This window comes from Eschscholzia californica, unplaced genomic scaffold (assembly GCF_041429995.1).
Source record: "Eschscholzia californica isolate CP2 unplaced genomic scaffold, dmEscCali1.0.p SCAF_1, whole genome shotgun sequence".
In the NCBI taxonomy this organism is placed as follows: Eukaryota; Viridiplantae; Streptophyta; class Magnoliopsida; order Ranunculales; family Papaveraceae; genus Eschscholzia; species Eschscholzia californica.
The window spans coordinates 33,308,282-33,333,483 of record NW_028238198.1 but is presented as its reverse complement, the minus strand read 5'-3'; the positions used below and the strand labels follow the sequence as shown (position 1 = coordinate 33,333,483).

Here is a 25,202-nt window from a genome sequence, read left to right as displayed (position 1 = left end):
ATGAGCCAAATCGTACGCATTGCCATCCTTGTCGAAGGGCATTCCTTTAGAAGGATATTCCTTCAGACCTTAAGGATATATCCATCAGTCTCCCATTTCTACTTAGAACAAGTGCAATGCTCGATTCCCATGTCTTTTCATATCTCATCTGATACGTCGCACTTATCAGACTTTCTTGATCGGGATTACAACTATCAAATAAAATGATTAACTATTAATCTATTTGAGCACGGCCATGCATTTCTATTTGAACACTCTCACTTGGTGGGTTTCCAGTGTATCTCATACACCCATGAAGTTGACTTGAATACTCTTATTCCCATAGCCCAAGAAACAACGCTATCTTGTCAATCACTCATGCTAGCTAGTCTTCTTAAGTCATTGTTGTCCAACCAATGACCTGGACTAAGAATAATACAATGGAATGTTTCCATGTCCACTTAGTAAGGCTTGTTTCATTAGATCACGTATCTAATAAACCTATCTCGAACTTTCCATTATTTTGGAATGTCGTCTAAATTCTAAACCACAATTTTAGATGATGAAATAAACTAATTTTATTTCGGATAATAAGAGTTTGTAAAAGTGAGTTCCCCACGTAAATTCCTTTACGTGCCCAATTTTACAAGTCTCTTAGGGCAGTCTTTCATGACCCTAACTCCTTAAATTCGTACATCTTTCATGTAACAAAACAAAAGAACAACAAATGTGAGTCTGGTTCTGCTATAGTTTTGTGGGTCTTCTTAAGACTCACTGGGGTTTTTGAACAATATCGCAAAACTTCTTGACTCTTCTAAGAAGTTGCATGGCGAGTTTCTCGTCCTCCTATTTCTTGTTCTTTTATTGCTTGGTTCGAATCAGAATCGGATATTTCTCCCACTTGTCTTCTCGAACAACTCCTTTCAAGGAAGACACCATCGAGAGCAACAACCTAATTTTGTTCCGATGTTGTGAGGGAAAAACCCCATATTTTTTCTTTTGAAGAAGAAACTGTGTTTAAAGTTCTCAGACATAAATAAAAGACTTTTTAGAACTTCTTCTAAAACCCATACACGTATGGAGTTCTTTTCATTTCTATAGCAGTTTTAGGTTTAGTTGGTATGCAGCTTGTTTTAGACACTTTTGGTTCGGGAGACTTGTCATGACTAAGACTTTTGATCTCATCAGAATCTTCAGTCATGTGGATTCATTACCTGATTAGTTCAAGTTTCTAAAACTTTTCTAAATTCGAGTACTTTAGTTGATTTTAGTCAGATTAACTATAATCTTATGTCTAACATAAGTATTAATTGACCACTGTTTTGTCATAAGAGATCTTGTCAGACTAGTTAGTTTGAACCATGTTCATTCTAGTTGTCTGACTAGATTAAAATAACAGATTGAATCGTTTGGTATTTATGTTTGTAAATTGAAATAGACACCTTTCTAAGAACATCATAAAATATTGAAACCAAATACTTTATTTTCTCATAAATCCAATTTTAGAGATGATGTTCAAAAGGAAAATACTAAAATCTAATAAAAGTAATGCCTATAGGAGACTAAAATCCTTCTTGAGCCTTCTCAACAACCAGAAATCGGAAAAACAATATCACGTCTATCAAAAGAGAAGATAACTCTTGGAGCTCTGATACCAAAGAGATTTATAATATCTTCACCCTCAATTTGAGAAAAATCTCCTCCACCACCCCCCAATCTTCCCCGGGCATCATTAAACACTTATTCACTAACCAGATTTCAATTTCCCAAAATTCCATCCTCCTAGTGGCTCCCTGCGATGAGGAAATTCGAAAAGCTACTCTTTCCCTTAAACCCGAGGCAGCCCCCGGCCCAGACGGCTACCCCCCTTTCTTTTACCAGTCCAACTGGGACACGGTGAAAATGGACATTGTCCTGATAGTGAGATCCTTCTTTCAAACTTCCATTCTTCCACCCTCCACTAATCACACTCATATCTGTCTCATTCCCAAAACCAAGTCCCTGCAATCCACGACAGATTTCAGACCTATTAGCCTACTCAATACCACCTATAAAATTATTACCAAAATCCTAGCTAATCGTTTGAAATCTACCCTCTCGGATATTATATCCCCCTTTCAAGCGGCCTACGTCCCGGGTCGCCAAATCACTGACAATATTATCATGAGCCAGGAGATAGCCCACTCATTCAAAAATAAGAGAGGTTCTAAAGGCTTCTTTGGTTTAAAACTGGATATGTCAAAAGCTTTCGATCGGGTAGAATGGCACTACCTTGAGGACATCATGGTTAACTTGGGTTTTGACATTTATTGGATACAGATGATTCATTCTTGCATTTCTTCCTCTTCTATGGCCGTGCTTATCAATGGTAGACCGGGTCCTTCCTTCAACGTTTCTAGAGGCTTAAGACAAGGAGATCCGCTTTCTCCATTCCTTTTTGCTCTTGCCATGGAAGGCCTAAGCCGGTTGTTGGATTCCCCGGACAGCCCTCACAAATTCACTGGTTTCTCTATCCCTCGTACGTCATTCACAATCAATCACTTACTCTTCGCCGATGACTGTATCATTTTTGGGCGGAACACCCTCGATAATATCACCAATCTCATCAACATTCTTACTCTTTTCGGGGCAGAATCAGGTCAAACCATCAACTATAACAAATCCACCATCTTCTTCTCCAAAAACACCCATCCCAAATTCAAGCGTTTGATCACCAAATCCCTCAAAGTGCACCAAGCCTCTTCCCTTGACAAATATTTGGGCACTAAACTCTTCATTGGAGCCAAGAAAACACAAGCTTTTGAGTCACTGATTGATCAAATTCAAGGTAAACTTTCTAAGTGGCAAACTAATCTCCTCTCTCAAGCAGGCCGCACAGTAGTCATTTCGAATATTACTGCGGCGATTCCCCGATATCAGATGCAATGCTTCGCCATTCCAAAAGGCATCAGCAGCCGCATAGAGACCATTCAAAGGTCATTCTGGTGGGGAAAATCGAAATCCATTCACACTATCAATTGGGCGGCCATCTGCCGTTCTCGTAAGACGGGAGGCCTTGGCCTTCGGAATCCTCTCTTTGACAATGAAGCTTTCCTATGCAAATTGGGATGGCGTCTCCTTAAATTTCCTCAAGCGCCCTGGTCTCAACTACTTAAAGCCAAATACTTCTCCAAATCGGCCAAACCCAATCCTCCTAAACAAAACCATTCGTGGGTCTGGAAATCGCTGGCGGAACCTCTCGAAAAGATCGCCGATCTCACCTTCTGGGATGTCAACAAAGGTACTAATGTTAGTATCTGGGATGACTACTGGATTCCTAATCATAAGCCGCCTATACCTAATCTCAATAACTGTCCTTTCAACACGGTGAACCATTTGATTTCAAATAACACTTGGAACGAGAATCTGCTACAGCGTTACTTTAATGGAGATATTTGCAGGGCCATCCTTAGTATCAACCTTCACCATTCGGCAGATGATACAATGATATGGACTCTCACCAGCTCAAGTAATTTCACTGTTAAATCCATGTACAAATTTTTGAGTAACGACAATCGGGAAAATGATACGGTCGAATGGTCTTTTATCTGGAACATTAGAACTATACCCAGAATTGAACTCTTCCTTTGGAAGTGCTGCACTAATAGTCTTCCGGTTAAAGACAAGATTGGTAAATACATCGGTCACAGTTATCAATGTGCGTTCTGCGAGGAGCGGGAAACCTTGCCTCATTTACTTCTTCATTGCACCTTTGCGCGATCTATTTGGTTTCACTTCCATGTTCGAACGGATGGTGTGATCTCGGTGCTGGAATGGATTAAGTCCTGGCCGTCCTTGGACGAATCAACTATGGCGCTTCTCGCCAAAATCATGTGGTTTATCTGGAAAGCAAGATGTGAAAAATGTTTTGGAAGAACAGACAGTGCGCCTCAGCAGGTAATTAGAAAGATTCAATGTTATACTACCAGTGTCCAGGACATACAAACTCTTACACGCAAGGCCCCCCCTCGATTTGGCGACCTCCACCCCATTCCTTCCTCAAAATAAATGTTGACGCCTCCTTCAGCATATACTCAGATCCGGCTGGAATAGGTTGCATCATTCATGATGAAAACGGAGACTTCATTATAGCAAAAGCAGAGCCTGTTAGGGGACAGACAGCGGAGGAATGCGAATGTTTGGCTATTCTGAAGGCAGTTCAATGGGCGGCGGAACTCAAAATCTCTCATCTCTTCATCGAAAGTGATAATAACAATCTGATAAAACATATCAAGGATAACAACACGACAATAAACTGGCAGTCTCTTCATCACATGGAAAATATAAAAGCCCTCTGTATCCACTTTGAGCACATTCAATTTCACTACAGCACGAGACAGACAAATATGTTAGCGGATGCTTTAGCAAAGTGGGGTAGAAAACAGGGAGTCAGCCGTACGTGGCATTCGAAGGAGAGAATGAAGTTCGAGCTGAAGGTGTACTAGCTTGTGGTTTCGTTTTGTGTTTTTCTTCAACAAAAAAAAAACAACCATTGCTTCTTCTGCTTTTGACAGGTTCGCCTCCTTTCAGTTAAATACTTAGCTCCCACTTGCTCCTGTCATTCATAATGAAATGAGCATTAGGTATCCAATACCTTTAAAGGAATTGTATTTAATTGAATCAACTTTTAACATTTTTACCTAATTGGTCAGCTCTTCTTGGTAGCGTGAGCAATCTTATCCACATATGAGATTTGCTACAACAGAATGTACAACTAATGTTAGGAAGGATGGTACCTTCTTGAATAATAAGAATTTCTTTTGTATTTTCAGGTAGTCCGTTTTTGGATTCGTCTTCTTCCAGAATTGTGAGCAGTCTTTCGAGGGATACTATGCCGAACTTTTTGTCAAAGTTGCATCTTACTTCGCTAAATCCATCATGTAAGGAAAGTAAGATCAAGTCGACTGCAAAGTAGACTTCCATAGTTGCTCCCAACCACTTCAAGTCATTGATATGATCAATCTTTTCTAAAACATGAAGACAGATAGGTTTCCCTTTTTTCTGTCGCTTTGTCAGTACAATTCTGGATATCATATATCTTTTTATTCGACATTGTGTGCTAAACACTTCTCTTCGTGGTTGAATAATGCTTTATGCATCCATGTCAATGAAATTATCTTGATATTCTTTTTCCATGGAACTAGCGTCAGTCCTGTGACTGGTGCTGACTTTATCATGATAATGTCAGCTTGCTCACGTTCCTCTTTAAAAGAGGTTTCTGTATGTACCAGGATTGGTGTCTAATACTTCTGCTCTTTTCCCGAGAACCTTTCTCAGATTTCTTTCCCATTGAACGTAGTTTGTGTGGTTCAATTTTTCCATCACCATGTAGAGGTTGAAGATATCGTCGAATGTCATAATTAAACTACATGTTAAGAAGGCAAAGTGAGTTAAACTTGTTATCCTAGCAAGATTCTAATTCTGCCATATTATTCAAGAATCTTTTCCTTATTTGAATATTACGATTCCAAGATCCCAATTCTTCGAAGTTAAGCATACTAGAGCACTGCCATTAAATCCATCATCTTGGGTGAGTAACATCTACTGATCATACTCCTACGACTCTTGGTTGATTAGTTTCACACATGAGTGTCAAACTAACCCTTTGCCTCAAAGTCCAAAACCCTTTTGCTGACTCGTCGAGAATAACCACTTAGACACGTAAACCTTTTCATAGATCTACCCGTATTGTCCTGAGGTAAAAGATGGCACCCTGCGGATGCAGACCCACCATCGACGAACAAGGGCTCAACAGATGTCCTATGCTAGGTAGGCTTATACTCGAAATTCTTTTAGGGATTATTACGTGTTTTATCAAGTTTGCGTTATTGTGAACTGTATCGTAACCATTCGTGACGTATAGGAAAGTGTTTTATGTGAATTATCGCAAGGTTTCAACTAAACCCTAGTATAGCCTCTTAAAAGACCTAATCTACTTTTAGCTTATTTCTTGTTCGCCTAATGGTTCGTTCGGGTTTTCATCCTTGAACCACCATTCATCACTCCCACTCGAATCATGATCTCATTATTCGATTCATCAATGGTTACTATAGACACTATACTCTAAGTATTATTCAGACACATACTCGTTTGTGCTAAGAAACAAGAATCGATAACGTATCTAAAGGCAATACTATTCTACGCATTCACATATATACATACATACAAAAATATGACATTCATAAGATAAAGTATGTTTCCTAAATTCGTTTCTAGGTTTTGCTATGTTCCATATAGCTATTCGTGGGATATTGTGGCATCTCTATGTCTTATGGGCTTTTAAGTCTATTTTCATGAATTTCGGACTAATGGCCCATTTTGTTTCTTCCTTAGTGATTTTTAAAATTGATTTGGAAAAAACTCCGTTTTGGGCCCTCGGATGGCCCGGGTCAATGTCGGAAAAATATGTTTGGAACCGGAAGAAAAGGTAAGAAAAATTTCCCACTCGAGTCATGGCCCAATGTGCCCAAGCTAAACTCGAAAAGACTCAAGTCAAACTTGGTAAAAAGTCCTTTGACTAGTCCTATGTTAAGGTTAGTCAAATTTCCGGATTTTAGGGACGGATGCCTAGACCATCTCGGATTTGACATGCTAGACGTGTCCTAGCATGGGACGATACTTGGCCATCTCGGACTCGAGATGCCTAAGTGCACCATGGACGCGTCCTAGACGCGTCCTGTGCATGGGACGGCATGGGCCGTCTAGGACTCTAAGTCTGAGACGCCTTTGGACGCACTAGACACGTCTGGACGTTCCAACCGCATCTTAGGTGCGTTTGGAAGCTTCCACACGCATCCTAGATGCATCTGGTCGCTCCAGACGCATCTACATGTGTCTGGACTCGCGTCCATGGTCTCGGTCTAGGACCGAGGCCAACTAGGAATCCCCAGACGCGTCTGGGACGTCCGAGATTTAGAAATCTTGGACTCTCAGTCCAATATGGACTAGGAATCCCGGTCCTACTCGGACCGGGATTTCCCTGTCTCGCGCGTCCCGTGTCTCGGGATGCTGTCCCGAGACCTGCTGGACCGGTCTGGACGCGTCCTACACGCGTCCTGCCCGGTCCGGACAGTGGGTTTTTAGATTTTTCTAAAACCCCCAACCGACCTTGGTCCCGTTTTTCAAAATTTATAATCCATTACATCCGTTTTCGAAAATCTTTTTCAAAAGAATCAAAATGTAATGATTTTATGCTTTGAATCTCTTTCAAATACGTGTTTGATTACGTTTAAATTAATTCAAACTAATCATGAATATGTCCGAATCTTTATTCAAACAATTATATCTGTGTATTTCTAATTCGTTCTAGCCAAAGATTGTTTCATGCAAACGACTCGTGATGCCACTGTTAGGAATTACATGTCTCTAAGACTACCCTAATCATCTAACTAATGTTGGTAGCAGAATCTCAAACATCCAATGTTTAATACTAAGTTATCCGGGATCATATACATGAACTAACTATGAACTAGAAGGAAAGAAGAATACCTCTATTCGCTTTCCCAGGAATCAAATTCCGACCAGTATTCGGAAGATAAAGAGCATCAAGTGTAGCTCCTCTACTTGAGACACCGAATGTATAACTTGAACTCCCTCCTTTCCGTCAGCTCGGATCTTCTTGAAGGTTGAGATGAAGAACTCCTTCTAGACTTGATAGATAGAATGGGAACCTTTCTCTAAAATCTTCTTCTCTCTCTGAGATGTATGAGAGAGATGATTTTCTTCTCAGAAAATTCCACACCTTTTCTGAACTCTAAACTGGTCCTTATAGAGGCATTACCTTATTAGAGCCCCACTCAAATAAGGAATCCTAAAAGTCCCTCAGAAAAGATAAGCTTTAGTTAGAGTCTTATCTAACTGGGATTCTTAATTAGGACCAAAGTCCTATTAGGGTTTCCCCTTCATGTGGCCGGCCAGACTAGCCCTTAATGGGCTTCGTATGTCCGACCTATATCCCTCTTATGGCCGGCCAAGGATCTCCCTCTAAGGGATCTCCTTTGTCGGCCTAAAAAGTGGGTTTTTTTCGGGCTTCCCTTTCGAGCCCAATTCTTTTCGATCTTTTAAGTACTATTAGACTGGATCATATCCATCTATATGCTAGTTCCCATCAGTCTATTCTCACTGTATAAGTTACCATTCTTATGCGTAATCCATTGTAGGATCCGGCTTATGTCAGCGGCTTCCAGCTAAGCATTACGACTCCTAATTGAACCAGATTGATTGATCTTCCAAATAAGGTCATCATTATCCTATGAGTCAAATCGTACGCATTTCCATCTTTGTCGAAGGACATTCCTTCAGAAGGTTATACCTTCTGACCTTAAGGATATATATCCTTTAGTAATTTCACCGAATAATAAATGACTACCAAAAGAATGAGTTTTTATTTCCACGGAATAAGTTCCGTGGAAGACTTTCCATAAATTTTTATTTATTTTCATGGAATTATTTCTCTGATATCAAACACAACCTAAGTTTATTATTTATGATTTACTTTCTCAGTCAGAAAAAGAATGTTCTAGAGAGGTAAAGTGAGTTCCTAGTGATAGGTTTCATCAAGACTTGGTTTAAATGAAGTCAAAATGGTTTCCTTTTTTGAAGGTGAGAAGATGAAATGGTTTAATGAAACTCTTTAGTCTATTTAAGATGATGAAACTGAAGGATTAGAGACTTCATCAAGAGCTTCAAGCATGATTAATGGAAACTCCTAGGTCTTTGATCAAATTGATGAATCCCTTATTTGATTCTTATTAAATCCCTGGAAAACCGAATACCCATCATCATTTCGATTTTGATCCAGTTTTCCGATTCATTTGATAATAATCACAAATTGGTGGTTGTTGATCAAGTTTGAATTTCATTTGGTTCTTAACGATGGTAAAATTTCACTTTCATTCACTCTCTGGATTGAATCTGATGATAATGATGAGATGCTGAAGACGAACAATTTATCTCTCTAGGTCTATGATGAACTCAGTGAAGATTTTCATTTCTCTATTTCCAATTAGACTTGAATAATTAAATCCTTTGAAGGAAGATTGAAAAAATAACTCTTATCTTAGAACTCAAAAAATAAGGTTGAAAAACCAAATTAGGGCTTATCAGTGCAACTACATCACATAATATTCATGATATTTTATCAACTTAAAGAGAGAAGGAAAGAGAATGAGAAAGATAAATTTAAAAGAAAGAGAGTGTTAGAGGGGGAGTATTAGAGAGAGAGAGAGAGAGTGTTAGAGGGGGAGTATTAGAGAGAGAGAGGTTTAAGTTGGGTAGTTTTGAAAATGACAAAAAGTTTATTTTGGAAAATGAATCAAACAGATTTGAAGTGACACATCGAAAATAGGGTGACAACATGGAAGGGTAAGTTTGGAAATGAAAATCTGACTTTAACAGTCTTATGACGTTAAAATCTAAAAGGAGGTCATCTGAGTATTTTCGATAAACTAGGAGGCTAAGTTGGAAGTTGGTCATAAATTAGGGGACAATTTGGGAAAAAACCCAAAATTTAATCCGGAAATGAGTTGGAGCCCAAAATACTAGGTGGTTAATAAGTTTCTGCCCCAGCAAAGAAAAAAATAAGGTGCAGGTTCAAATGCATAGAAAAGCGTCACTTTTTCTATTTTTTTACATCCCGACATATCCTTTACAGTACAAAAAAAATAAAGCTTCCACTTTTCTGACAAAAGTAAATATTTTCATTTACTGCATGTCCCATCTGAGAAGGAAACCTTCATTTTCCTTTATTTCTCTCTATATTTCCTTCATCATTTCTCTCTCTAAAATTTACAAAAATTTTATTTATTCTCCCTCTAAAACCTTATCTATAAATCAATAAAGCAAAGTTGATAGGGTTTTAAGGAGAAATCTGAAGGATTCATCATCAAAATTACATGAAGTGTTTGAACAATTTGGATTTTTTTCTTGAACAAGTTTGAGTTTATTTTCTTGAACAGATTTGATGAAAATTTAATGGTGAAGAAATTTCCGATTTGAGTTCAGAATCCCAAGGATCATTGATGATTCTGGATTCATGGATCTTAAAATCAAGATCTAAGATTTCTTAAAAATTAGATCGAATAATAACAATTTTGGTATCTTTAAACCAGATTGAAGTACATAAAAAATGTCCAGTACATAAAAAAAATGTCTAGTACATAAAAATTGTCCAGTACATAAACAAAATATCTTATAAATTTTCAGTGAAATAGTTTACGTATTGGAAGGAATGTGTAGGAAATTTTGTTATGTATTTTACATAACAAAATATCTTATTAATATTCAATATTATAGTTTACCTCTTGGAAAGAATGTAGATGAATTTTTTTTATGTTTTGTACAAAACATTATGTACTGTACATAACAAAATGTACAGTACATATTAAACACGAGATTTTAGTTCATGGACGGGCACATTAATTTACAGGAAAAGAAAGAAAAAATTGACGTGTCATTATCTCAATGGATGACAGATTTGTAATTTTACTGGAAAATGAAGGAAAAAATGACGTGTCAATATCTTAATGAAGGAAACAAATGACGTGGAAAATTAAGTAACGACATAACAACGTTGTCAACAACATATTGCTATCAAATCTTTTATGGACCACATGTCTACGTTACAAATAAATTGTCGGAAACGAGAATATTATCTGCGCCGATACATAGTCACCCACGATAAGTCGATAACAAAGACAGTTGAAGAATTCGTCACAAGTATTCGTCACTAATAATTTTCTCATTAATATTATTCGCAAGCAACACTGTTTTTATTAGCAACAAAATTAATCCATCTCTAATAATCTGTTCGTTGTAGTGTTTTTATGTCTTTTCCAGTTCTTGAGTTGAAGATTTGTCTTCATGAGACAAAGTAGGTAGACATTCGCTCACTATGTTTAATATTCTTGTCGGTATAATATGACAACAGATTACGTTTTCAAAATCGAAACTAACTTGAAATAAGCGGTGAGATGTTTAATCTCATTTTATCTTTTTTGGAGACTTTAGTCATCCTCTATTGATGCATTGTTGTGCTAATTAGATTTGTGAAGGGTATAAAGTAATTGCATAAAGGTACGCAGATATAGCCAATGAAAAAATGGAGAAAAAGCTCCAGACATTGAAGGGAGATACTTTAATTAATATCGCGAAATCATACATTGATAAATTAAGGGTTCACATCACCCATTTACTGCACCAAGAGCTTTTTATTCTGGTTCTCCAAGTTGCTAGATACATTTTTGAAGACATGTAGTAAGACACATCACTGCCCCTGCAAATTACCAGAGTTTAAAAAAAATATATTTAGTGATACATCCACATTACTTACAAACATTTTTCATAATAGTTAATATATTAATATGATCACACATGGAGAGATCTAGCCTATACCACTGGATCGGGGGTAGCACATTTCTTAACGCAATCTGCAATACAACTTAGGTTATGTGCTGGATCGGGGTAGCACATTTCTTAACGCAATCTGCAATCCAACATCATAAGTACTGCCATGAAAAAAATAGCCACGTTGAACATCTTTCTAACAATTTTACCGTCCAGATTTTTTTAAAGCAACAAATACTTATTCTTTGGCTTTCTGTTCTTCTCTAAAGTTTGATGGGATAGACTAATTTATAGGATATGAATCCAAATAGAATTGTAGTTGTTAATTGTGAGAATAAACTCTAGAGAGTAGCAAAATCTCCAAGAATATGCTTATTTAAAATAAAATTCAAAAGATTTATGAAGTCCTCTTTGATAAGACAATAATATACATCCTTTTAAACAAATTAGGTGAAATCCAATTCTTGGACGGGAGGTGTGCCTGGAATTTCGAAGAGAGAAGTATCTGAGTGAAGTTATGAACATTCAAGAGTCTAAAAGATCACATTCAAGTGTCTAGAAGATTCATTCACATCAGTCCAAGAGCTCATATTATTTTTGAAGGTTCGTCCGCTTCAGAAACATTGAAATACCATTCAAACTCTGAAAGGATAGTCATTGTGTTCCACTGGCCTACATCCTAACTGTTGGTACTGTTACAGGGGTGTAAAGTGTCTTCTGAAAAAAGAATTTATTCTCCTCGACTACATAAATTGTTCCTTTTATCCCCTAATTTTTTTCTTTATTTTTGTCTATCCTTGTTATCCCGAAAGAAGGATTACTGATAAGTCAGTATTATTCGCTTATTGTCTATCTGTCTAAAACATAGAAAAAGAAAGTTTCCTACTTTAACTCAGACTCTGTCTTACGCAAGACAAAACAGAGAAAGATCGCAACATCGACTTCTAACCAGAGGAACAACATATATATACATATATTTCTTTCTCTAATTTTCTTGTTGGTGTTCTCTCTAGTTACTTCACTTACTAAACGTTTTCCCATTATCTCCTTGTTAAGTATAAATGTTTCTTGATCAATTTCTATGTAATATCATATGCGACAAATAACTAAATATGCTTTTATTTGCCAGGTTTCTAACTCATTTTCTTCTGAAGATTGGTCGGGTATTTCTCCATCGAAGAAAATTTGGAGGGTCACTTTGGAACCTTTTGGCTCTTCTCTTAGGAAGTCCAAAGCCTTCTGTTAAGGTTTTAATTCCTATCTTCACCAATTCTGGGAGAGGTTATGTTTGTCTTTGTCTTTAAAGCATATTTGAATTAACAGGATCATCAATAGATTAGGGTTGGTTGTTTATTGTAAGTATAAACAAGTTAGAGACTTAATGACTTCCTGCTTCGGGTTTGGTTAGGATGTAACTACCGGTAAGATCACCGCTCCACAAGAAGTTTGGGAAGAATGATTTACGGTACTTAAACATCAAATTTAACTTAACTAATTGCAATAAATTTTTTAATCAAATATTGATTCACCTAGTTTATTTCAAAAGCGCCCTAATACTAAAGATTATGGGAATAAAAAAGTATCCAAAATACGAAGATTGATGCATGATATTTGACGGGTCTTTAGCTGTTAGACGTAATGTCTGTGAAGCATTAGTCGGCGGATTACAAGGGATTGACATCGACAACTTCGATGTCGACTTAGACCCTTTTCTCGACGTGATTAACTATGACCAACCTTATGAGCTTCCAACTGCAGAGGACAATAAATGTAGATCAAACAAAGCTAATAGGAACAAATTACATGTCCAATGAAAAGGAGCAAAGACACAATATGACGATGTTGGTGAAAGAACCTTCGAGTCTTGAAGAACTTGTTCAAACTACAAAGAGTGCAAATGGTTGGTGTTGAACATTTCATGATATTCCTGGTTTGGAACTTTGGACTACTCAATGAAACTGAAAGGAGTACAACTTTTAAATCACCGGAGCACAAACGATGTTTGCCATGATGAATCTAGATGAGCAAAAAATTAGATACTACTTGAGCTTGAAAAATGAGACTTTAGAGTTTAGGGTTTAAGATTTGTTTTGGTTTATTTGGTTTATGCTTCAAAGACATTAGATAATGCTTTATTTATGTTACTGCAACAACATATTGTTTTATTGTGACTACTTTATGTTTTTTGTTATGTTTTTTTATATTGATCAATCTTACAAGTGTTGTGCTATAAAAAAATTTAACGTATTTTATTTATATGTTTATTCATTAGGAGTTTCAAATGGATTATGAAGATCATGGTGAAGGTGAGGAACACGTACAAAAATTAATAATAACAATGACATTATTCGTGCAATCGCATTCTTTTGCAATTACTATATACATACGTATACATAATGTTCAAAGAAAGTCCATCACTGGTAAAAAATTTGTTTATATGCAACAAAAAATAAGTGATTTTTTTGACGAGTTTCATGAGATTTATAGGATATATATGTATCATAATCCATTCCTCGTATCCTATCGAACTTTAAAATTTTCAAAGTTGCTTTGTTTTTTCCTTTCAAATCACAAACACAATTAGTTTTAGCACGTGCAGGATTGCACAACAATATTCGAAGAGAATGCAGTTCAAACAAATTTGCTCCAGATGAAGAAGAAACTGGCTAGTGTACCCCAGATAAAGATTACGATGAAGAGATTCGAACTCAAGAACAACATAGACAACTAGCTAGTGATTGGAGATAGTATTGCTGAAATAATGTGGAACGACAGAGTCATATAGTTATGTCAAACATTTGGCTGTTTTTTTCTGTATTCGAATTTTAGTAGTTATTATCATGTTTTATGGACAAGAAAACTTAGAATATTTGATTTTTTCTATAGCATTCTATGTTTACAGAAGAATTATGAGATATGAGATATATATATATATATATACTAGGGTATATCCCGTGCCCTAGGGCACGGACACTTGTATCAATCAAATGTTACGAAATTTATTATTATATTTTATTGAGAGAGAGATTTTTATTAGTTATTATTTTTTGTATTATTTTTTTTGTTTCTTTTCTCTTAAATTAGTTATTCTTTTTTGGAGAGAGAGAGAGATTTTAATTTCTTTTTTTAACCCTTGAAATTTATTTTGTTTCTTTTCTTGTTAAATTAGAATTTTTATTTCTAAGAAGGAAGTGATTGTTATTTTTTAAATAGGTAACTTTATTTCTACGAAGGACTATATTTTAAATTTTGAGAAGGGCTTCTAGACAATATCCTTTATTAAAGAAGGATGTTTGTCCCAGTCATCGTTTGCCCTTCTGTTTTATTATATAACAATAAGAGAATAAGAGAATAAGAGAATAAGCAAATAAAAAATAAATTTAATTTTTCTTGTGTTTACATAAGAGTAAGATAGAGAGGGGAGCAGAGAGAGAGTAAAACAACAAATATTTAAATTTGGCCGCGACTTTGGGAAATAAAAAAAATTCTGAGAAATCCATGTTTCATTGTTAAATCTCTAAGACATATTTTTGCGCGAAGAATACAGAAAAAATTTACATTTTACAAAATTTTTTTTTGAGAATTCGACTACGGTCTTCGTTAGTCGTTACAAGGCATTGATGCATCATGGAGATGTAATGAGCACGATAACCGCCTAATATAAACTGAGAATGAAAGAGGCTTGAAGCCCGACAACGAAGAGGCCTAAAGCCCGAAAAATTATTACATTATTCATAGCCTAAATTACTACAAAATTAACTTTAAGTAATTTTCTTTTAATTCCTTTTCCCCCTTTCTTCTTCCCCCTCTTCTTTCTTCTTCAATGGAGAAAAACTCATCCATCTCATCTCCTCCATAACTTCTAGTCAAACTTTTTGTTGTTACTTCTCCGTCACTTCTATTCCCCAAAATCTCCAACCGCTACTATCCTTACTTCTCTAAAATCAATAGAAAAAAAGTTAGAGAGATAAAGAGGGGAAAACATTCTAAACCCTAGAAATCATAAAAAAAAACTCTTTAAGCTCTAAATACATCTTCCATGGGACGCCCAAAACAAGTTTCTTCATCCATTAATCCTCTCCAAAAGAGATAAGCACATTTTAAATTATAGAAATTTGTTAATTTTGAGCCCTAAAATATATTTTTTATCACTTCTAATCATATTAGGCTTGTTCTCCATGTTTTTAGGAGTTGGTGATTAGAGAAAACAAAACTTTGCAGAAGAAGATGAAAAAAATGAAGGAGTTTAGGGTTTAGATCCGTAGAAAGATTTTGTTTAAGTTATAAAAGTTCCTTCTAAATTCCTTTATGAGATCTCCTAAATTTTGTTTTAACTCCCAAAATTGGAACCCTGTAACAACGAATTGTGACGCCCCGTATCCCAAAATAGACACGACCACGCCCCGGCAATTCACAGACGAGACAGAAATCCGACAGAGTCTCCTCTATAAATCGAACCGGTCGCACCTGTAAAACCTGTCATGCAACCCATACATTTACATACACAAAGAAATAAACTATCGAGCGGAAGCTAAACAAACTCAACTCTGTTTTGGGTCGAAACCCGAACCACAAACATACAAACGCCTCATAAAACACCGATACAACTTATAAACAACTCTAAGTTTTACGTATATACATATTAGAGTTTGGTTTCTGCAATAAATACATAACTTTAAAATAACGGAAAACCAACAAACAAAACCAAAGACAACGACATAACCCTGCTAGCCTCGTTAGACAAGATCACCGGCTGGAATACACACTCCGCCTCGAGGCTACAACCAAGAACCTGCACACTAACAACTGGTAGGGGGTCAGAATACTCACCGACACGAGTTATTCTGGTAGAAGACCAATCCAAAACCCATCATGCACGTTTTCAAAAAGTTCCTTTAATAAGTTGTAAACATCATGACAAAACGAGTTATTAAACCAGTTACTGTATATACTATATACAAAACCATTTTCCTTAATCAAGCAAGCAATAGCAGTGATTAGCTGCTCACCCATAGTGCGCTCCCAATAAGAGGAGAGTACCTGTAGCGCCCCAAATCTCAAATCTCAAGTCGCCTTGAAATCGAAGATTTGAGACCTTCAAACTGGATCCACGAGCGACGCCTACCATGAGTGCACAATTAGTACCTGAAAAATGAAATAGCTGGGTTAAAACCCAACTGCAGTAGATTTCCTCAAACCTAAGTCTCGGGTAGGCAAGCTCAATCCCCAATCAAGGAAGTATTTCATTCATATTCATTATTGGCGTGATCTGAAATTTAACGTGACAACTAACATAATACAACGAGATTTACCACACGCATGTAGAAATTAGTAATTTATGTTCTTGGTTATTAGGCTTTCAACGTCCTCGTATTCTAGTCCAATATTAACTCTTGGGATAATAATCTTTCTCTTTTTCAATAGATATAAAAAGATCACACTATTCACCAAGATAGACTATTATAGAACCCTAACTTGACAATTAAGTCGACAAAACATTATGCCAAAAGACACAATCATCCAACTCTCGTCGAATGATATGACAAGTTGGTGTCCAAGTTGTATGAGAGTGTGGTCCACAAGGTCATCCATTGTGTTAGCGCCGACCCCATACGCTCCATACCTCGATCACATCCGGTAGAGAGGGCCGAACCAACCACATAAACTCATACAACCCTCCATCAACTCCATCATCACACACATAATAGTATCATACAACATACATAAGTTGAATGAGAGTGTGGTCCACAAGGTCATCCATTGTGTTAGCGCCGACCCCATACGCTCCATACCTCGATCACATCCGGTAGAGAGGGCCGAACCAACCACATAAACTCATACAACCCTCCATCAACTCCATCATCACACACATAATAACATCATACAACAAACATAAGTCGAATGAGAGTGTGGTCCACAAGGTCATCCATTGTGTTAGCGTCGACCCCATACGCTCCATACCTACATCACCTTCGGTAGAGAGGGTCGAACCAACCACATAAACTCATACAACCCTCCATCACATCACACACATAATAGCATCATACAACAAACATAAGTCGAATGAGAGTGTGGTCCACAAGGTCATCCATTGTGTTAGCGCCGACCCCATACGCTCCATACCTACATCACCTTCGGTAGAGAGGGTCGAACCAACCACATAAACTCATTCAACCCTCCATCACATCCATCGCATCACACACATAATAGCATCATACAATCATAATAGCATCACACCACAAATATTGGTTCTAATAAATAATTACAAACAAGTTCACCAAACCATTCAAGCCAACAACACATGGCAAGTCAAAATGAATGATGCTCATAATAGATCCCCACGTGGATCACAACCTCAAACAAACAAATAACAATAATAGTTAACAAATATAGACTCACCAATATAAGGTATCATATACCTAGGAAATACATTTCTTAAAGAATAGAAACCATGTCAATTATCTCAATCAATTCGCTCATTGGAGATTGTATCGACACCTCGTACAAAAACTACTATAACTCCTCGCTCAGAACTCCAATTAACTCACCGTTTGAACCACTAGAAAGTAGTCAAACAAACCTTTCCAACCATATAAGATAGACACCTAGATTCGTTACCAATAAATATCAGATTAACTTTTAATCTAGACAGAAATACAGTAGGGACTGCTCTGACACCTCGTACGAAAACTATTGTAACTCCTCGCTCGGAACACCAATTAACTCACCGTTTGAACCTCTAGAAAGTAGACAAACAGACCTTTCCAACCATATAAAATACACACCGAGATTCGTTACCAATAAATCCAGATCTAATTTTGAAGTTAGATCAAAACAGTGTCCTATATAGATATTTTATGGAATTCAAGATAGAACTAATATCTAAATCATTCAATCATTCTTTATAGAACTTTATGTGATTAACAATACTAAACCTATCATGGAATCAATTGAAAAAGCCTAAAAAAGAATTAGGAGATAAGAAATCTACTTCTTTTGCCTTAGATGACATCAAAACCACAATCATGCCTCTTTCTCTCTCTAGAGAACTCCATCTCTACCTGTTTTCTTCTTTATCCATTGTTCATTCACTAAGAGTGGCTTGTTGAAGATTAAGAAGATATACTAACTATAACATAAACTATACATAGATTTCTTCAACTTATTCATCAAAATCTTCTCCAAAGAATACCATTTCTCTTTCTCTCTCTAAGTTTTGTTTTAGATCTACAAAAAGAGCTCTAGACCCCTTTTTATATAATTATCTCAAGCAACCCTAGTTTTTCCTTCTAACCCACTTCTATTTTATGATGCTAAGCCCACACTAACTTACTCTTCATATTAGGCCCAACCCCAAATTGACCTAGAGTTTGGTTATTTCCACCTAATGTGATATATATAGAAAATAGGGGTGTTACAATACCTCAGGAGAACCTAAAGTGCGTTAGATAGTACCAACCCATTTAGGCACTAGCTAATGCACTACGTCTCTTGGAGAAAGAGACTTACCCCTAGCCGGTAAGTCCCTCTCCCACTAAGGGACTCCGCAATCATTGAAGAGTTTACCTCATGATACATATATACCTTAAGTATCTAAATACGTTTTTTTGATCACCGAGTTCGAATAAGAGAGTCGTCCCCCAATTACCATGGAAGGACCTGAACCTCATTCTCTTCGGTACCCTGTCATGCATCTAATGCGATCTTTCAAAATCAATTTCATTCGTATATCAAAACCACCATTCTCATATTCGATTCAAATCAATTTCATTTGTATATCAAAACCAATATTCTAATTCGATTCATTATCTTATCAAACACGGAAGTGGAACAACCAAGAGTCATATCGCCACTAAGCAGAGGGATTCCCAATCAATGTCACCTCCTAGGCGAGCGGTCAGGGTGTACGGCCCTGAGCCTCGAGCTGGAGGCACGAACACCAATGGCCAGCAAGTGAAGCACTCTACTCCCACAGGTCTCATGACTAGTGTCGCCCACCTCACCGGTCTCACACGGATCACAACCGTGTCCACATGTCATCTTACCCTCAATGGCTACATGCCTGTAGGTTGACAAAATCTGCAGTCGGGTACATACAAGAAATTCCCCAGTAGTTCACAATCATCGTAAAATCAGTTCGAAAACATTTCTCATATCGCATCAAAACATTTCAAGCATATTTCAGTTCCTCACATAAATCGAGTTTCATGCTACCTAAACTCTAGTTATAATGGCGCATATATAACTATAGAATCAAACATATTCATTATCTATAAAACCATGCTGGATAAAGGATTCAAAACCCCTACCTCAGTCCTTGCATCACCAAAGACCTCCCGCCTACCAGACGACCAAATTCCTCCTCATTCGCATACTCTGGGATAAGGAAGAGTAACCAAAACCGAAAAGAAACATTAGGTTCTTATACTAGATTTTACTAGATTTTTTTACTAGATTTTTACTAGATTTTTTTTGTTCCGGACTTTCAAAGATCTCATAACTTCTAAGTGTTCTGGCACATAAATGTTCAAAACTTTATAGGTTCAGAAACTTTAAAGTTTGAAACTCTTAAAAGTCCGGGACATTAAAGTTTTTAATCATGAAGTTCGGAAATCTTTTTATTAAAAACTTTGAAAATCAGGATTTTTTTTGTCAAAATCAAATTATATTATTTCAAATCTTAGCCGTCCAAACTAATGTTTGATATTACAATGAACGTTTATTATTTTAAGAGCTAAACTTGATTTTAAAATGAAAGCTCAGGACGTTCCCATATTACTAGCTATAATATTCCAATAAATAAAGTTTAATTTCTATATACAAAGTATTATTTTAGAATTTAAGAAGAAAATAAAAAGGTAGGCTCCGAAAATAAATACTAAACACATAGACGTCTTCGACTCGCGTAAAAAGAATTAAAAGTAAAAAAAAAAAATCAATTGCTTATATAGAAAAATAAATTTTTTTTACGGGCGATGGATTTAAGTCCAAAATCGCATGATCAACGAGTCTAGAGACCAAAGATAATCTGAAATAGAAAATAAATCCACTCAAAGTAAATTACATGTCTATCCTCTCTTTTACTGCCTAACCTATCCTAAGTAAAAAAAAAAAAAAAACAACCCAAAATAAAAGGTATCATAATATATAGAAATTCATTAAATTATTTCTTAAAAAACAAACTTTCTTTCTCCGGAAAAATTTGCCTTTTCCATTTAGTTTAACTAAAAAAGTAGCCTTTTCTGTTTAAAAAAAATAACCAAAAAAAAAAGTTGTCTTTTCCTCAAATATCAAACCGAAGAGAGAGAGAGAGGGAAACTCTTATCTTAAACACACCCAATATAAACCTAACAGAGAGAGAAAGCATCGAGTAGGAGAGAGGAGGAATCCATTGTTGGTTTCGTTCATCATCATCAACAGTAAAGAATAACTTATTTTGGTTTTCATCATTTTTGTTGTTCCTTCAACTTTGTTTATGATTTAGATTGATTTCTACAACACAAAACGAATTAGGTTTTGATTTTTACAACTTTAACTATGATTTATTTTTCTGAAATTGATTAGCTAATAAGAAATTTCTAAGGTTTAGTTGTTTCGAAGTGGTTTAATGGAAGTTATTTTCAAACCCTAAATCTGTTCAAAGTGAAGAGTATGTTTCTTTTTTGCATGCAACAAAAAATTTGTATGGTTACCTTGTCTCTGTTGTTGTGCAATTTCTTTGAAGAAATAACATATGAAGCTTGAACTCTTTATAAATTGTAGTTACTACTACATCTTCTGCTTAAATTTTTTATTTTAGAACGACAATTTAAGGTTTTGTATTGTAGAGTTTCAAGCATAGTGTTAGATCCAGAATATAGTTACTTTCAATAAAAACTTAATATTTTGTCTAGCATTATTAAGTTTCATATAAAACTTTATCAATGGTTACCTGTCAAACCTGATTTTTTGACAACCATAGAACATTACATGGTGTAATATGGGAAAAAAAATGAGAAAATAAATTGGAAAAACAATGTCATATTTTTGTCTAGCATTTTTGAAGTTTATCATAGAACCTTGAAATGGTTACTGTTCAAAACTGGTTTCATAAGAAAAATGACTTGTTTGACTAGCATTTTTTAGTTTCTTATAGGAACGCATAAATGGTTACAACCCAAAGATGTTGAATTGGTTTTTTGTTTAAACTTTGACAAGCCTGATTGTGGGTCGTATGTGATTTTGCATATGGAAGAACTTTATATCGAATTGAACTATAAACATTTTCCTAACGGGATTCCAAAAGATGATTGGACAAAACTAGCGCAAAGGAAGAGGGGTGAACTAACTTGGTTGTTGCTGAATGAATCAAAGGATATATGGAGAAAAAATGTTTTAGTACTTTAACTTGTATTTTGTAACGGGCTATGTGATAAAACGTAACAAACATGTTTATGTTTTAAGTTTGAATAACATCTTGAGCAGTTATGAGATTATTTATCAATGTTTTATAATACCACAATTATATTATATTTTAGATGTCGTTCAACAGGTTTATAGATACGATAAAGATGTTACTCAAATTTCTTGGGCACTACTGAAACTATACAATTATAATACGTGGTAGGGTAAAGGCATGATGAACTCAAACACTTAATGCTGAATCCATTGATAACATATATAACTAAGGAAACAAATAGTTCGTACAAAAATATATCAAAAATCTGGACATTTTGATTAAAATATAACACAGGCTAAAACCAACCTGCTTTGATTGTATTGAAAATTGCTAGAAACATCAAACAAATTTTTCTAGCATGGTCCAATGGGTATAAAGATACCAGTAAGATGTTGACAAAATTTCTCCAACACTACCAGCATTTTTTCAGTTTTTCGACATTTTGTAACTTACTCTAGCCAAATCATAATACAAACTGAAACATTGATCCAAATACATATGAGTATAACTACGATAATATCGTAACCATTGATAAAATTTAATAGGAAATAGGAAAATCCTCTTGTTTAAATACGATAATCTGGTAACGTTGATCAAATTCTCTAAACATATAAAAGACATAAGTAGAATATTTATGTTTCTAGCAGAATAAGTAAAACCTGCATAATCAAAATTTAAGTTAGTTACTATATAGCTGTCGTGCATGAGGCACTATTGTGATATGCCGGTTTTTTACACCCACCGCAACCCCTCATTTTTTGGGTATGTTTCCTGAGCTCTCTCTTCTTACTGTCCTTGGTCTTCCCGGTTTTCTCTTTGTTAATGGAGGTAGTATTCTTGTTTCATCGATGTACTTCATTGGCTCATTATAATTTGGTATTGGGTAGACATAATATTGATAAATGTTGACGAACGCTTGTTTGGGGAAGATGATCAAAAAAACTTGTCGTATCACCATCATAATTCTTGATGCACAACATGGCATATTGACAAGGGATACCATCTATCGACCACCAACCGCAACTACATGTGAGATCAATGAGATTGACAAAGTGGGTAGGAAATGAGCATACCTCATACACAAGCTACTGTAACAAATTCATAATAGATGTCACTAGAATCGATAAAATGCTAGTAGAATACGGAAAATGTAACAAAAACAATTTCACCTTATACATTTTAATTACTAAAAAGTATTTGTTAACCTACTGTAACAAATTCATTCAACAGATACTGATAGAATGTAGAATATGCTAGTAGAATCAATAGGATGCTAGAAAAATAGTATTTGCATTTTAACCTACTGTAATAAATACATTCAACAGATGCTAATAGAATGTAAAAAATGTTATTAGAATCAATAAGATGCTAACAAGATAGTATTTGCTTTTTAACCTATTGTAACAAATTCATAACAGATGTTAATAGAATGTAGAAAATGCTAGTAGAGTACAGAAAATGTAACAAACACAGTTTCACTTTATAAAACTTTTTTATGGAAAAAAAATATTGAATTGATAGAGATTCCAACATTCACTTTTTACCCAAAAGTGATAAAAAATGTTACATATAAATTTTTTGTTAGAATAAATAATTTTTTTAAGAAAATTGTAGTAATAGAGATTTATAGGTTCTAACGATCAATTTAAGGTGGACATACCTCACAAACGAATTTGTAGATGTCTAATTAGATCGAGGTAGAGATAAAACGCAAATCACAACTTCATACTTTCTTGAAGTTCAAAGAACAAAGAGTTACAGAGAGAGAAATTTGTTTTTGGGATTGAGCATCTCGTTTTAGGTAAATATCCATCGATTTGGTAGGTTACTTTAATCAAATACAACGGATTTAGAAATAATATACTTACTTGAATTCAAAGAATATAGAGTTACATAGATAGAAACTCGTAATTTTGAGAGGTCAACTCGTTTTTGTTAAATATCCACTGCTTTGGTTAAATATTTATGGAGTTTATGGAAGTAAATGTTGGTATTAAATATCCAACATAAATATTCTTTCATAAAATTTATGGAAAGAGTTATTAACTTAACCAGTATAAACCTTTGGTTTACCAATGATTAAAAATATTTATGAAAGGGCAAAAATGAGAGATAATTAAGGGATTGATGCATGGAGCCCACCAAATAGTTAATTTTTGGACTTATTTTACATTTTCGGTTTATTTTGGTTTTATTTTATTTATTGATTTAGGAGTGGATATATGATTCATTACCCCCCTATTTTTGGACCTTAAACTCAAAATTCCTTTTTTTTTATAAGAGGTAGATGCTATGGAGACAAACAAATTATATTAGGAGTTCGAGGGGGAGAGAGATTTGGGATAAGGAGAAATCAACAACATTAAAGAGATAAGAAAAAAAAAACATTTTTAGGTACACCCAAAGTAGGAATTCAAAGATCCACCTGTTTAACTGGATCTTTAAATTTGACTAATTTATGAGTAAATTTGTCTCGGAAAGTCCTTGGGCCAGATCTTTGATTAAAAGTTCTTAATTTTTCATAAAAAAATGAATAACGCGTTCTTTTAAAATTCTTAAAAAAAGATCTGAACCAATAACACGAAACTTTAAAGTTCTTATATAAAGGTCTGAACTAATAACACAAAACTTCGAAGCTCTTAAAAAAAAGGCCGAAACCAATAACGCCAAACTTCAAAGGTCTTAAGAACTTTGAAGATCTGTTAAAAGGTCTGAATGAATAACCCCCACTAACAACCTTCGTAAATAAAAAGAATCATTAAAACAAAACCATGAAAACTTAAAAGCAAATTTGCTAAATTTGGAAGACTTCGAGTATCTGTCGAATCGATCTCTAACTTTCCTAACCAAGTCCATTGAATACTTGAAATGCATAGAAACCAACGAACCAATTTCTCAAACACTCTATTTTTCATTTTAGAGTCTTCATAAGCTGACAAATCATATAATGAACTTTATAATATAAATCTATAATCGAAATTGTCCATTTATATGAAATATGACAAAATTTGGGTAACAATCTCTATTCCAATTCATTTCCAAACTATTCAAATATGAAATTCGAGCCGTAAAATAATTCGGCAGCACCCCGTCTATATATGGTCACCCCAAAATAGTCCGTAACATTCTAAACATGATCCTGAACGTAAACCATTAGAAGAAATCGAATAATAATCGTCTAAATAGCTCCAAATTTCGATCCCAAATGAAATTAGTACAATTATACAGTTATCGAAATAACCATCATAAATTCACCAAATACGGACAAAATTGAAAATTCTAAACGGATAGATATGTAGAACAAGTCAAATGGAATTACCTGAAACAAATTTCGTTAAATTCCGACAACCGAACGCGAATTAATTGACGAAAGAATTTCATAGCCGTTAAGTCCTATATTTCT

The 25,202-nt window shown here is 35.3% G+C and overlaps 1 long non-coding RNA gene across 1 annotated transcript; it reads right to left on the bottom strand.

The window, feature by feature from the left end:
* Window positions 1–15,947: 15,947 nt before the first annotated feature.
* LOC147566238 (uncharacterized) lies at window positions 15,948–25,169 on the bottom strand. Its single transcript, XR_015230408.1, has 3 exons — window positions 25,119–25,169; window positions 19,671–19,737; window positions 15,948–16,167 (listed from the first exon to the last, which is right to left on the bottom strand). It is a non-coding gene; the product is annotated as an uncharacterized LOC147566238 (long non-coding RNA).
* Window positions 25,170–25,202: the final 33 nt, after the last annotated feature.